This window comes from Pollicipes pollicipes, unplaced genomic scaffold (assembly GCF_011947565.3).
Source record: "Pollicipes pollicipes isolate AB1234 unplaced genomic scaffold, Ppol_2.1 Scaffold_4740;HRSCAF=5597_pilon_pilon_pilon, whole genome shotgun sequence".
Lineage (NCBI taxonomy): Eukaryota > Metazoa > Arthropoda > Thecostraca > Pollicipedomorpha > Pollicipedidae > Pollicipes > Pollicipes pollicipes.
In genome coordinates this window covers 34,455,861-34,468,319 of record NW_023596545.1, presented here as the reverse complement: position 1 = coordinate 34,468,319, position 12,459 = coordinate 34,455,861, and the positions used below count along the sequence as shown (strand labels likewise).

At 58.6% G+C, this 12,459-nt stretch overlaps 1 pseudogene; it reads left to right on the top strand.

Annotated features, from left to right (window-relative positions):
- The first annotated feature begins 273 nt into the window (after window positions 1-273).
- Window positions 274-11,187, top strand: LOC119098260 (uncharacterized; annotated as a pseudogene).
- The last annotated feature ends 1,272 nt before the right edge of the window (window positions 11,188-12,459 follow it).

Genomic DNA, 12,459 nt, shown 5'->3' with positions numbered 1-12,459 from the left:
CAGGAGAGGACTGAATGATGCCAGCGATCACATCGTTCTCCCTTCCTGCATCGTGCAGGACTTGAGATGAATCAGTTGGGTATCGAAACTACACGGGGTGGGCTCAGCTCCGCTGCAGGTGGTCCTTTAATATTGACGTCATTTGGTGGTCCGTTAATATTGACGTCATGTGGTGACGCTTGTCCGGCGGGCCAGGGCTGTGTTCGGGGCGCATGATGCGGAATGCGCATATTTTGTCTCCTTTGTCGACACAGGTACGGTTCTGGACTGGAACGAAAACAAAACGGAAATACCGGGAGGCCTACTGTGGGACTGTGGTGGGGACCTTCAGCCGTTGTTATTCCACTTTATTGTTGGTTCGGTGAGTTGGGCCAATGTGAAGCTCATGCGTTGCATGGTGTTTTTTTATGATCAGCTTGGTGAGGGAATACTTTGATTCCCAATTTAGCAGCTCGAAATTCTAAGAGTTCCCTGCTTCCTCAGCGTGATTAAAATGTTTGTTTTACCATTTCCGTGTATATTATATTAACACTCTCTGTACTTGCTGAATTTGGGCAGCAGATAGAAGTGGGTTTTCAAAAGGTGGTGCACCTGTTGCAAATTTCCCTGGGCACATCAATGCAATGACAATTGAAATGCCATGCAAGCCATTATGACCATTAACCCAGTGAAGTAACACCTAATGCATGGTAGCTAGTACCACTATCTAGTAGCCAAGATAGTATATATCTTAGCTGAAGTCTGAGGGACATATGCTGTTCAAGGAGCAGGTACAGATGACAAATGTCTATGGTGTGACTTCCTTTGCACCTGGATACCACCAGTTGACCACAGATGTCCCAGCACCAGCGATCTGAGATGTCTGTTTTTGGCATGGACTGGGACTGGGGCTGGGCCAGAATGGATTACTTGCTTCATGTGGTGTGGGTCTGATGTAGCATGAGAAGCAAAGCAAGATATTCTTCTGAATTACTTTAAATTAGGATGGCAGTTATGCACTCATGTTCTTAGTGCACAGCAAGCTTGTGGAATCATTAGTCTTGAAATCAGTGCATTATGATGTGGGGGAAGAATCCTGCTCTTTTGTTTTTGGTAGATCTGCTGCATTTCACTCGCTGCTGTGAATGGTGGCCTCCAACAACTTGTACATTGTCATAATGCTGATGTGGTTCCATGGACCAATGTTTGAATGCTTGAGCACCTATGTTCCATGCTCCAGAATCACAGCACACACCCTTCAGTTCATCGCATGAATGCATTGGACATTTTAGGGTATCAGCATGGGGGAGTTTGCTTTTGATGCTCTTCATTTATGATACATGCCTCCTATATATGAAAACTCAAGTAAGATGATTCATTGCTGTTTTCATTGCACTCACTTAACTAACCTTATAATTTTGTGTTCATCAGCTATATAACTTTTGATTTGTGTATGTTCCCAAGCCATGTGCAGGAATGTCATTAAGTGTGCTGAGTAGACACAATATCTGACACTGGGGGTGGCACCCAATATTTTTCACCACTGTGACACTAACAGAATGTTTCAAAGGCCTGCAGCTTTGGAATCATTCTAACTACCCTTGTTTATGTGTAACTACCCAGTTAGTGACTGGTTTGTTAACTGGGTAATTGCAGTTAAACTTTAGTTACCCTAGCATAATGTGTATATTTACAGTTGCCATCAGACTAGACCTAGGCAACATTCACGCAGGTCATGGGGAAGTGAAAGTTTTTGCAAGAATGTGCAATGTTTGGCATAGCCTCCTGCTCTTGGTATAACTGTGCTCAGTTGCATTCTCTTTGGTTTTTCCCTTGCCTGCTTCCTGTTTATGCGACTTTCACAGCACTAGCTGCATTATAAGTGGCATTCCTCCTTCACAATAATTATTGTCTTCCCTTGTATTTTGGTATGCACATGAATATATTGTTGCAGACTGAGAGCTGATTTCTTTTTTCCTCTCAGCAGGCATCATAGCTCCCAAGTGAAAGCAGCACTATGAGCCGTGCCAGTGACCTTTTGTCGGCGGGCGTCGGTCGCCTTATTGAAGATCTGGCAGCTCTGATTGAAAATGAAGATTTGGCTGACATAGTTTTCCTGATTGGGCCGCAAGAGGAGCGTGTGTTTGCACACTCCCTCATGCTCAAGGCCAGGTCAGTATACATCCACCTGTCCCTCCAGCTCTCTCAGTGATGGTTTGAAGTTGCTGCCAGATGTTAATGCATGAATTGACTGGGCTATGTGATGCTTTTGTCACACTAGTTATACCATGTTCGCTTTTTCAATAGTAAGATTTGAAGAACACCACATCCTATCTGTGGTGTGTACCACCTTATTTGATCCAAACAATGACAAAAATATTACATTATCAAAGCTATGCCAATGATGGCAAGGCCTGCAGTGATACAAACATGGGTTCCCTCCATGGTGGTTAAACTTGGGCTGGACCGCCGATGCCATCGAGACTTATGCTATGATGGCATGTATACTGACATGTGTGCCATATGACGTGACATGACATAATGACGTGTATGGCATATGACGTCACGGTGACGTACGATGACGTACGTGCCGCAGGTGCCGCAGCTTCCAGCGCGTGGAGCGGAAGGAGGTGTGCAAGATAGCCGGTGGCACGGTGACGCCTGGCTCGCAGGGGTCCCTGACCGTCGTCAAGTTGCCCGCCTACCGGCCGGATGTCTTCAAGCAGCTCATCACCTACATCTACACGGGCAGGGTGAGCGACTGCCGTCCGGCGCTGACGCTCGTCGGACGCCGGCCGGCGCACCGGGGCCCGGACCGGAGCGGTGGCACCGACCTCGCTCGTCCACTCTGCCGCGAGATGCGGTCGTCTGTGGCATGGCGTTCATGAGAGAGTCCTTGGACATGCCTGGGGACTCAGTAAGGCTGGCGCCTTCGAGACTCTCGGCGCTGCAAGCTTTAGTTACTTCATTGGGGATTTACGACACACTCAGCGACTGAGGTCATATGACGTCACCTGCCCCTCACCCTGGCAGGGTGGGCGGACACCGTGCAGGTGGAACCCCGTACCTTTGGTTTTCCAAACGTACAGCTTAGCCATTACATTACACAACCAGTACCCTAAATTGTAGTATGTGACTCTGGACGCGAATGAACTTAGTTGTCCACCAGAGCAGTGTGTGGCCCGTGCAGAGCGACCAGGTGCTCATGAAATCAACGCGGCGTGATCGGTGGTCTTTGCGGACCGTCAGGCCTTGTTACCCGTGCGTTAAACACGTGACCGCGACCCGTCAGGTGTCCGTGACGGACGATACCGCGCTGGAGCTGCTGGCCGTGTCACGTGCCCTCGGCATGGAGCCGCTGCAGCTCCACTGCGAAGATCACGTGACCTCGAAGATGTCCGTCAGCAACGCGTGCGCGTTCCTGGCGGCCGCCGTGCGCCTGGAGGACGTGACTGGTACGCCGGGAAGGGGTCGCCGCTGCCGCGACTGGAGGACAGCGAAATGGGAGTCAGGGTGACACTTGTGAGCCGGATGGGGCGTAGAGTTGAGTCGTTTTTCCGTGCCAGCAGGATTTCCCGCTCAGAAAATCCAATTACACAGTCGTTATGTTCATGTGAGAGCCATCGCCGCCCGCGCTCAGCCCTATAAGCCGGCAGTCTGCGTACAGGAGATCTTTGTACGGAGATCCTCCGGTGTACGTCGCTGTTGTCGGCGCCTGCCTCAGCCGTCGTCGGGGTGGGGTGTACACGTATGGCGCGTGACCGCTGGCCCGGCGTGACCGGGCAGCTAACACCGGGCCGTCTCCGCTCTGACCTCACCTGACCCGCCCGCCCTGCTGAAGGTGCCCGGGCCTGGTGCAGGTGGACGGGATAGTCGCCACTAACCCTCTGTGGTAGACGTCAGGTAATGGGGCTCCGCTGTCTGGGATGCATGCGCGCGTGAGATTCTTCGACTGTGCGTCGAGAGAATGCTGATGTTCCGCTTTGTGCATGGCTTGTGGATGATAAATAGGCGCAGGTAGCGGTACTTCGCTGTAGGGAATGCATGCAGCATGGTCAAACTGCTCGCGGGCGGGACTGGCGAACTAACTGGTCTTGGGAAATTGGGCTTATTCAGGTGGCTTTTTCATTATTCGGATTACAAATGCTGGGTGATTTGGTGCATGAGGCGTGGGCTCGACCCACACGTCTGGTCTGCAGCGCTTGTCATCTGATGACACAGGGCCGTCATGTGCTGCTTTAGTACTTGTTTTGCATGGTATTCCTGGCATTTCTCCCCTAACTTTGAACGTCATGTTGTTACGTGGTGATAACAGGTACTTAACAACACCACAATAGGTATGTCTTTCCAGCTCTGCCTTGGTTTCATATGCTGATGGTTGTTTCCGTACTCTCGATTTGGCTGTGATAGCCTTGGGCTGTTTGTTGAGTGACTTGATCTTTATAATATAATCTCCATGCAGTGTGTCGGGGTTGTCCGACTCTCGTAACGTGCGCGAACACTCGCTCATATCTCCGGAGCGGGCTCGTGTAACCGAGCTGAGGCCGTTTCCAGGCGGCGAAGACGGCTCCTTCATCAACAAGTGCCTGTCGTTCATCGGCGAACGCGCCAGCGACTGCTTCAAGACCTCCACCTTCCTCAACCTGCCGAGGAACGCCATGATTCGCCTCATCTCCTCGGAGCAGGTGAGGCAACCCTCTCTCACTCGGGCCTTCCGCTGTGTATACCCTCTCAGCCTGACCTAGCGTGCTGCGTGGTCAGAGGCCGTCTGAGGGTCTGCGCTGACGTCTCCTGCCTGCCAGACAGTTACGAAGCTATTGTGTATGTCAGGAGTGCTTTGCTGTGTGTGTGTGTGATTGGTGTTATTTGAGCTTCTGAATGCCGCCGTTTTATTTTGTGATCGATTCGTGTCCCCTCGGCAGGTTACCGGCATGTCCGTTGCGGTCCGTATCCCCTCAACAGATTGCCGGCGTGTCCGTGACGGTCCGTATCCCCTCAGCAATTTGACGGCGTGTCCGTGACGGTCCATATCCCCTCAGCAGGTTACCGGCGCGTCTGTGACGGTCCATATCCCCGCAGCAGGTTACCGGCGCGTCCGTGACGGTCCATATCCCCTCAGCAGGTTACCGGCATGTCCGTGACGGTCCATATCCCCGCAGCAGGTTACCGGCGCGTCCGTGACAGTCCATGCTCCCTCAGCAGGTTACCAGCGCGTCCGTGACTGCCCGTGCTCCCTCAGCCGGTGACCGGCGCGTCCGTGACGGTCCGTGCTTTCTCAGCCGGTGACCGGCGCGTCCGTGACGGTCCGTGTCCCCTCAGCTGGCGCTGGACGAGGAGCTGGTGTGGCGCGCCGTGCTGGCCTGGGCCAAGCACGGCGCTAACGTGAACCGTCCGACGGCCCAGTGGAGCGAGGAGGAGCAGGCTCGGGTGTGCGCCCAGATGGCCGGCGTCATCAACCACGTCAAGCTGCTGCTCATAGGTGAGCCACGCCCGCCGGGGCCGCTCGTACCGCCACGTGAGGCGCGTCACGCTGCTGGGCATGTGTGGAGCGTACCAAAGCGGCATGGGTGGGCCAACGCCGGCGCCTGGATTTTGTTGATGGCTGATACACCGGTAATGTGCTGAAGTCGCTGCTCTTCATGAAAAACGTCATCACGCCCCAAACATCGGCTTGCACTAGATGTGATCCCAACGATATCAACTTACGTCGTGATATTTCAAACGTGAGATATGTTAGCAGTGCCTAGTATCTCCTTTGTGGGTTGCGCCTTGTCAACGGCTGCTTGATTTCGGCGACAAGGGAAGCTTTTGCCGCGGGCAACACTGCGGCGTGGGTTTGCATTGCCGTATGGATATTAATCAGCACCAATTTCTGAAATGGCTGGATCACAATCTCCCCGTTGTTCGAATGACGTCGGCGACGAGACCAGCGTCTGCTCATCGAGCAGCGGTCAGGTTTGGGCGTGCTCTGGCTCCCATGCGACATTCGCAAACTATCCATGCGACGAAGTATGCTTATGATGAGCGCAAAACTATGTCGAGCTCGTGATATGATGATGGGATGGCGCCTCTCGTTGGGTTATAACTCGCCGCGATTCGCCGGCTGGCCGGCTGTGGTATTCTCATTAGGCTCGGAGCCATTATCGGCGGGTTTGCCCGGGGTCCTGGGCGGCCATGCGTCACGCCGAACGACCCCCGCCAGGTGCCCCGCCAGCCACGTGGACCGTTACAACAGCCGTTTCGCTCCCGCTCCGGGCGAATGGTCGCCCCGGGGGTGGCGAGGCTGCCGCGCTGGGCGGGGCGGTCCATCAAATACAATTGCCGGCGGTGATTTAGACTACTGTTGCCGCAGCTGCGCTGTTGGATGCGAATGGTTGGGATTTCCCAGATGGTGAGCGCGTGCTGGACGACAATTCAGCCGGCTCGTTTAGATCCCCTGAGCGCCGCATAGTCGCGCGGCTGCTGCGCCCGTAAACCCGAATAATGAGCGTCAGCAGCCTCAGTATCCGTGGGGATTGGCTTCAGCGGGTTTCTCGTCCGATGGACGATAACTGAGACTCAAACATCTGCCTTTTGCTGATAGCGTGTTGGGGTGGTCCAGCTTCGCTTTTTGTGACGGATTCTCATGATATCGGCATCTTGTACACAGTCAGTCACTCGCTGTCCGGAGCACTCCGCACATTGGTGCTCCTGGTTCCGGCGTCTAGGTTTTGGTAGCTGTACCCTATCGCCGAGCATGTCCTTGATATCCCAGACGCTGCTCTCTGCTTTCTGATTACCATTGCCTGGCGTTACGTTTCTCCGGGTGTCTGGGCGTTCGGTCTGTTTGAGTGTCTGAGCGGCAGCGTTGTCTGCGATGTTCGTGTGTGGCCATGTGAGCGCCTGGTGTCTGAGTCATCTACGGCCTCGCCCTGTTCTGTTGCGTGTGGTGTGCGCCTCCGATCCGCCCCTCCCCCGCCTGTCGTCTGAGTCATCTACGGTCTCGCCCTGTTCTGTTGCGTGTGGTGTGCGCCTCCGATCCGCCCCTCCCCCGCCTGTCGTCTGAGTCATCTACGGCCTCGCCCTGTTCTGTTGCGTGTGGTGTGCGCCTCCGATCCGCGCCCTCTCCCGCCTGGTGTCTGGGCCACTCGTATTTCCCCTTCTGCTTTGTTCGGTCTCCTCCCCCGCCTAGTGTTGAATTAGATCGTGTCTCCACCCTGCCCCGTTCCGTGCAGTGTGCAGCTCTGTCCCACCTCCTCCCCACCTGGTGTTGAAGCAGGTCGTATCTCCACCCCGCCCCGTTCCGTACAGTGTGCAGCCCTGTCCCGCCTCTCTCCCTGTGTGTTGACTGCGCCTCCTGCCTCCGCGTCGCGCCCGGCCGCAGACAGCCAGGTGTTCGCCGACGAGGTGGAGCCGACGGGCGCCGTGCCGATGGAGCTCAGCCTCGAGCGGTACCGGTTCGCCGCGCTGCCCGACAAGTTCCGCCAGGAGCGCATGAACGAGGACAAGCGTCTGCAGCCGCGCGTCACGCGCCAGCTGTTCGCCGGCTCGCAGCTGCTGGTGGGCGCCGCCGGCGGCCGGCTGCAGCAGCTGCTCAGCCAGTGGTACGGCGAGCCGCGCCAGCGCTGGCGGCTGGCGTTCCGCGCCTCGGCGCACGAGCACAGCGCGCACGCCTTCCACCGGCTCTGCGACGGCCTGGCACCCCACCTTCACCATCTGCCTGGTGAGGATCCCGCGCCCCGCCTGTGTGTGTGTATGGGGGAATGATGCCGTCAGTGTCCAGCGAAGCACGCGCCGGCGGCGGACGCGCGCCGTGTTTGAGCAGCTGATGCCTGCAGCGTCCGGGGAGGCACGGCCGCGCCGGTGACAGGCGCCGGGCTGGTGCGGAGCTGATGCCCTCCCTGGGCTGTGTGGTAAGGCGCACGCGCGCGCTGGTGACACGCGCCGGGCTGGTGCGGAGCTGATGCCTTCACCGGGCTGTGTGGTAAGGCGCACGCGCGCGCTGGTGACACGCGCCGGGCTGGTGCGGAGCTGATGCCCTCCCTGGGCTGTGTGGTAAGGCGCACGCGCGCGCTGGTGGACACGCGCCGGGCTGGTGCGGAGCTGATGCCTTCACCGGGCTGTGTGGTAAGGCGCACGCGCGCGCTGGTGACACGCGCCGGGCTGGTGCGGAGCTGATACCTTCACCGGGCTGTGTGGCAAGGCACACGCGCGCGCGCCGGTGACACGCGTGCACCGTTTTTGCACGTGATGCGGTCAGCCTCCCGACCTGACACCTGAGTAGTCGAACATGGCGCTTTGGGTTTTAGGCGCTGGGATATCAGACAGATGTGTTTTGTTTGCCTGCGCGTTTGTAGACGGCAAGTCTACAAACCATGTGTTGCTTCCTGCTTATTTGGCAGCTATTGGCGTCCACCGACCGCGGTGACCCAGCCGCCCGGCCCGCCCGGAATCAGTCGCGGTCCGCCCGCGTGAGACTCAGTGGCGAGCCACCGACGTGCGGGCAGTTGGCGGCCGCTGTCTTCATCTCTGCGCTCTCACTGCGACTGCCGTGGCTCTGTCTCCCCTGCGGTGCCGTCCGGCCGCCGCGGCCGTAACCGTTCGCGTTGTTGACGAGTCGCCGCTCGAGACGGGGCCGATCGGGCAGGGGAAGGGGGGGGGGGGGGGGCGCTCGATCGGACCGCGGCGGCCGACTAATGACCGCAACGAAGGCCGGCTGCCGCCGTCCAAGTCCGTCCAAGTGAGGCTCCTGATGACCTAGACGGGCACGGGCTGACGGCTGTTGACATCAGCAGCCGAGGTTTCAAGCGGTCTGCTGATGGGATGTCAGCCGGCCTGCTGATGGGGTGTCAGCCGGCCTGCCGATGTCGTGTCAGTCGACCCGCTAATGTGATGCCAACGGACCTGCTGATGTAGTGTCAACCGACCTGCTGATGGGATGGCAGCCTGCCTGCTGATGGGGTGTCAGCCGGCCTGCTGATGGTGTGTCAGCCGGCCTGCTGTTGTGGTGTCAGCCGACCTGCTAATGTGGTGCCAACCGACCTGCTGATGTAGTGTCAACCGACCTGCTGATGGGATGGCAGCCTGCCCGCCGATGGGGTGTCAGCCGGCCTACTGATGGGGTGTCATCCGGTTTGCTGATGGGTGTCAGCTGCCTGCCTATGGAGCCGTCGAGCTAACATCAGCAGCCGAAAGATGTCAGCCTTTTGTCGGCGCTCAAACATCTGAAACTTTTGCTGAAGTATCTGACGGCCATCTGACCGAGCAGAGTTCGCCGCCTGTGCGGCTGACCACGCCCTATCACACGCCCGCCGCGGCGTAGGCCGTTCCAAGGGGGCCGGACTCGCGGCTCCCGTGCGATCGGACGCGGGCGATCCCGCCGGGTGACCTCCTGTGCCGATATCTGCGACGCCGGCCCGGCGCCGGCGGGTTTACGGCCCGAAGCGAAGGGTCGGCCTGCGTCTGTCCAGGCCGCCTCCCGTCGCTAGACGGCCGCCGCCGGCCGTAATAGCCGGCGAGGGACGCCATCGCCGGGTGAAGAGCGTGCGGACGGACGGCTGGCGGGGGCGCCATCGCCGGGTCGGGGACGTGCGGACGGCTGGGTCGAGAGCGTGCTGCGGCGGCGGCAGACACTTGGGAAGGGGTCAGTCGGTACTCAGGCAGGAAGAGGCGCTGTTGTGCTCTGAGGATGTCGCGGCGCACGGGGATTTCCGGACGTGATGTGTCGCACCAGAGGATCGTCCGTTGTGTCGGAACCCGGTTGGGTCGGGGCCGGGGTGTCCATGACCAGGATCGAGTCCGTTGATCCGTGACCGGGGTTCGAACCCGCGACTGACGGGTGTCTTCGTCTGACGCCGGCAGGGCGAGCAGGGCCAGCTGTGTGGCGGCTTCAGCGACGTGCCCTGGGTCAACAGCGGCAACAAGGGCCGCTTCATCCACTCAGACGAGGCCTTCCTCTTCACGCTCGTCAACAACCAGGGCGTACTGCCCACCCGGTTTCCCGTGAAGAAGCGCATGTACGCCGTCTGCTACCACCCTCAGTGAGTGCCGGGGCTGCGGGGAGCTGGCCGCGCGCGCCGGTGTCCGCCACCCCGCTGATGTGTTGTTCAAAGGCCGCTCGGCGGGACTCCGGCACCTGTAATGCACTGTTTTGACGCGTGTGGCTTTGATATGGTGTGTTTTAGTGCGTTGTGGAGGTCCGTTTTGGATTGCAGCCGAGGGTACTGCGTTTGTGTGCTCTGTACAGGCGAAAGGTGTCGCTTTTCTAGCCAGTCTTATTATGGCTTTATCCGCCACGGTGGATTCTGTTTGTACAGTTCTATCCTTACATGCGCCAAGGAAAGAACTGCATCCTTAGTTACAGGATAGTAATTAAGGATACAGTTCTCAGTATCCCTAGAACTGAGTCCGCAGCTGGAGCAAACCTATGTCACTGCGGTCGGCTGCGTTGACGGCCGGTGAGGCTTTCGCCCTCAGCTGACCCCGACTGACCCCGATGACCCCGACTAACCGTGCTTACTCCCGTTGACCTCGCGGACCCCACTGACCCGTCCGGGCCGACAGGTGCGGGCCGATCTTCGGCGCCGGAGCCGACCTGTACATCTCAGACCGCTCCAACACGTCCGGCGAGAGCTACTCCAACCTGCCGCACTCGTACGACGGCGACGGCGCCTCGTCAGCCGTGCTCTTCGGCGACTACAGCTTCAACGTGGCCGACTACGAGGTGTTCACGCTGTCGGGCGCCGCCGGCCGGCCTGCCTGAGCCGGCGCCGGCCCGGCAGCGGTGACGCCGACCGTCGCCAATGCTCCGGCTGGAGCAGCCGCAGAGACGCACGGAAACGCGGCTGGAGCTCCAGCGCTTGGGGCACCGTCCGAGCCGCCGTCCGAGTCGCACTGGAGCCCGCTGGAGCGCCTCTGGAGTTCCACTAGAGTCCCACTGGAGTCCCACCGGAGTCGCTGAAGCGCCTCTGGAGTCGTGCCGGCGCGCCGCCCGTCTGTGACGAGTGGCGGCCAGCTGGTCCGATCAGGCCGGCGGCCGGCGGCGGCGGTGGCTCTTGTACATACGCGGCGGTGGCCGGTGCGGCCGGGCCGGCCAGCGCCTGGTGATCTCACTCCCCAGCGCGGTGCCGCAGGGCGGCGGCGAGCCGCGGCACGCTGCCCCAGCTGTGGGCCGTGCTTGACGTCGGAGGACGCCGTGCTGCGCCGACGCGGCGAGGCGTCCGGGCCTGACCCCCGGTGGGACGATGTCATGACATCGGCGCCGCGGCAGGGACGCTCCCTCCCGCCAGCGGCGCTGTTCGGACCGCTGCCCGGGACGATCGTGGCACGTTCCGCCGGCCGGAGAAGCGTGTGAACATGCCATGTTATGGAGGTTGCTATTCAACCGCTTGTCTGTCGCAGTGGTTGTGTTGGCTGGATTGGTTGTATGGACTGATTGCATTCTTTTATTTTTTATTCAGTGACATCATGCATCGTACATTGGACCGAGGTATTAGGCTTCTCAATTCGCAACCATCTCAGCCATTCATCTTCATTTGGCTGCTCTGTTCACGTTTGGATTAGATCGCCTGTGTAAGTGGAGCGATGGTGCTCTAGTACTCGTGCTCCATCGATGGAGCACGAGTGCTTCATCGATGTGGGTGCGTTATTTCTTCGGCTTCATATTCGTTGTTGAAACGTGTACATACAGTCGTCAATATAAATGTGTACTTTCTCCAGCGTTCGTTTTCTGTGGTGTTGGCCGGCGATGTGCGCACGAAAAGTGACCGCTAGAAGTGATCAACGATAAACAGCGACGTGAGGTTCGACACGGTTCGGCCTCTGGCGCTGAAGTGATGCTATTTGGAGCACTGCAACGGCGAGGCGCCTACCCTGTGGTTGATCCAGCAAATACACAAGGTACGACAGCGGGAAGATATAATGTAACTAGCATGTAACTCCCAATTAGTAGCGAACGCCTGATGAGGGAGCAATCAATAAATTCATGTGTAACGCGATGAACATCGACCTGAGTGGCGGCGGGTGCGGGCGTGGCGTCGCACCGGACGGGACTCCCAAACACCACACCTCCGATCTACCCGCCCGACCCGCCCCCGATTCGGGGCTCGGAGGCCCCATCTGGCGTCAACTGGAGGCGCACAGCCCTTCGAAATAGCAGCTGATCTGGATAAGTTCGCTTGGCGCACCTGTGGCCGGCTTTCTCCGAACGTGGCCCGGTCGGCGCCACTTCGCGATAGGCTCCGCGCGCTTCGACCGGGGCGGCTGGCGCGCGAGGGGGGTGGGGGGGGGGGGGGGGCGGGGGCGCTCGGCGTTGCCATGGTGACGGAGCACAACATACCCTGAGCCCTGACTGCATTCCAGTTACAGTGTTGTCACCTGGAAAGGGCGCTGAAAACGGTAAGACTTGTGTAAGGCTGCCAGTTCTGAAATTCGGAGTGAGTGTCGGTGAAGTGGGCTCAGAATGTATGTCAGCGTGTACCGCTGGCAAGGCATATATGCGGG